Source organism: Chelonia mydas, chromosome 5, assembly GCF_015237465.2.
Source record: "Chelonia mydas isolate rCheMyd1 chromosome 5, rCheMyd1.pri.v2, whole genome shotgun sequence".
NCBI lineage: Eukaryota > Metazoa > Chordata > Testudines > Cheloniidae > Chelonia > Chelonia mydas.
Genome location: NC_051245.2, coordinates 38,472,806 through 38,475,525, shown reverse-complemented (window position 1 = coordinate 38,475,525; position 2,720 = coordinate 38,472,806). Strand labels below are relative to the sequence as shown.

The following is a 2,720-nucleotide window of genomic DNA, read 5'->3' as shown; positions in this document are numbered from 1 at the left end:
ACTCAGTTTGGGCCCAGCTGTACTTGTTAGATCACCTGGGGTTAAGCTATCAGGTAAGAAGGATAGTTTCAGGTCCTTTCTCCTCACATGTTCCCGGATGGGTAGCTGGGCTGCTGGTATGCTTAACTTCCCTCTTTCTGCAGCAAGAGGATCACAAATTCTGCTCCTAGTCCCAGTGTATCTGTTTCACTTGCCCCCTAGCTCTGGAGTTGTAAGGTTCTACCGATGGAGGAAGAGAAAGGACAAGAGACACCCATGAAAATGCCTCTGTATGGGAAGAGGGTCTATTGGCCAGCCCTCCAGGAGATCAGGATGGAAGAAGCAGGCCCCTAAGGAGCTGGGGCAGGGAAGCAAGCACCCTGAACATTTTTGAGAGGAGGTGGAATAGTACAGCATTGTGACTTTCCCACTTGGCAAGGCAAGTGAGTAAAACAATGAATCGGCTTGTTGTGGGGACTAGGATCATGTGTAGTACTGCTGCACACAGTTTGTCTACTCTGAATGACACTATGCAAAACAATGCCGTTACGTTATATACAGTATCTAACAAAAACAATATCAGATTCTTAAATGGCTGCTAATCTCTGTAAAGAAACACAGTTAAAGCTATCTGTCAATACCTAGGATATATACAAAAAAATCTAGATTAAATACCCTTTAGTTGTCCTTGGTGTATAAGGGCAGCTTTTAAACATTAATATTTTTTATTTTACTGTTTGGTGTGTCAGATCTTGTCTCCACACATACACCAGTTTAATTAACAATGATTTTTTAAACTGATTTAAGTAAACCAGTACAACACCAGTAGACACTCCTATTTCAGTTTAATTATGGCTTACTTTAGTTGAACTTAATTTTGTTTAAAAAAAAAAAGGATTAAGATCAAATGGAAACAATCCACTCTTAAACCAAAATGACTGAGTTCATGTAGGGTTTTTCACCAATTGAACTAAGTCAATTTAATTGAACGGATGGACATCTTGTGTAGATGAAGCCTAAGTTGCAGCCAGATATTCCCGAAGATGTGATGGGATGTGATAGGGTATCATGCAAACACCCTAATATTTCTGTTTGTTGTTATATATTTGATCCCCCATGGATGGTGTGCTGTAAGAAACATTGGGCAATATCTAGTCCCTGCCCAAATTGTTTTATGCTCTATAACAAATAGAATGGGCACTATGCAATGACTTGATGGCAAAATAGTGAAAACCTCTTGCTTATTTTTAGGGTGGAATTGGTCTGAGGTGCACTTATTTATTTAATGGAAGAAAAGCCAAGTTAGTGTGTCCTGTGAAGATTACTGGGACAAGGGAGAGATGCACATTGAGGTAGGCCCTCGCTCTCTGAGAGTCCCTCCTTTTTCTCAAAAGAGTCACTTTTTTATTGCTCTTTTAGGGCATCTGGACACAGGATGTTTGATAAGAGGCTGGCACAGTCACTTCTCAAATGTGGGTCTCATTTTTAATTCTTCATCAGTGGGCATAACAGTTATGGGCTTCATTCATACTTCTATTCAGCGTCCATCCTCTGGTTAAGGTGAGCATTGCATAATAGCTTGATATGGCACTTCCCTATCTGTGCTACTCAGTCCTGACTTAATATGCCAGCAGAATAATGGTTCTCTGAGCCCTTAGAATGCTGAGGTGGAATGTTCCTGCCTTCATGGCGAAGGCAGCTGACCTGACTGATGGGAACCAAATTAATCTGTCTTTCTGATCATTTCCTTTGCAGCAGGCCCACCTACCTACCCACTCCATCTCAGCTCCAGAATGAGACTCCTTGCAGCCCCCTGGGACTCTTCTGTCTCCCTCCTGGTGAGAAAAAGATGACTTCTGGTAGAAATCACAGAGCTTCATGTTCCCTGTACCCCTCCTCTGAACCTATCTTTGTGGAGCTACTGTGGACTCTGTGCCAGATTTCCTCCACCTATGGCCTGCCTTCCCAGTTTGTACCGTCTCCTGCTGTTAGCTCCTGGGGTCTGAGGCAGTGGGCAGGAAGAGGTGGTGAGAGGGGAAATTAATAAAATTGGGAGGGAATGCTGAGGGAAGATTGGGGCTCTATTGCACCTTACGCTTAGTCAAGAGGCCTAATTTGGCCCTTCCTTCCAGCAGTCAGAAACCAACCTTCCCTCCTGCCTCCTTATAAGCCCCAGGCAATCCTTTTTTCACTTGTGTGGCAAAATGCTGCATTAGTTAACTCTGTCAAATGACTACTGGTGATAGTCTGAAAAGTGCGGAATTGACACTCCTGGAGAATAGATTAGACTCTTACCCACAAAACATGTATAACAGAGTCCGTGCAGGCTCCTCATGCTACCCCGAGTAATACGCCCAACCTCAACCTTAAGTTGCCAAACCAACATCTCTAGCGGTTATAAGTATCCCGCTCTCTCCATTCCTGTTACATTATTGACCTCTTTCATTTCACCGGCTTTACAGTACATTAGGTCACCAAAATGCTCACAGTAACAGCCAGCCTGGGCTGGATTCAAACGGTGACCTAGAGGTGAAAAGCTCTATATCCCATTCTTGGCACACTACTAAACTATCTAGTCTCCTATTTGGGAAGGTTTTAATTACAAGTCATTGACTGAATGGACTTTCAAAATGACATCAACTGTGCTGTGGACAAGGAAACATGACTAATGACTTGACAGGCGTACTGAAATTTATGCTATCTTCATTCCTGGCAGCTACATAACTAGGTTTATTTTAAAA

The 2,720-nt window shown here is 42.9% G+C and overlaps 1 long non-coding RNA gene across 1 annotated transcript; it reads left to right on the top strand.

Annotated features, from left to right (window-relative positions):
* Nucleotides 1-232: 232 nt before the first annotated feature.
* LOC122465781 lies at nucleotides 233-2,276 on the top strand. The gene is made up of 3 exons (XR_006290830.1): nucleotides 233-422; nucleotides 1,399-1,539; nucleotides 1,735-2,276. It is a non-coding gene; the product is annotated as an uncharacterized LOC122465781 (long non-coding RNA).
* The last annotated feature ends 444 nt before the right edge of the window (nucleotides 2,277-2,720 follow it).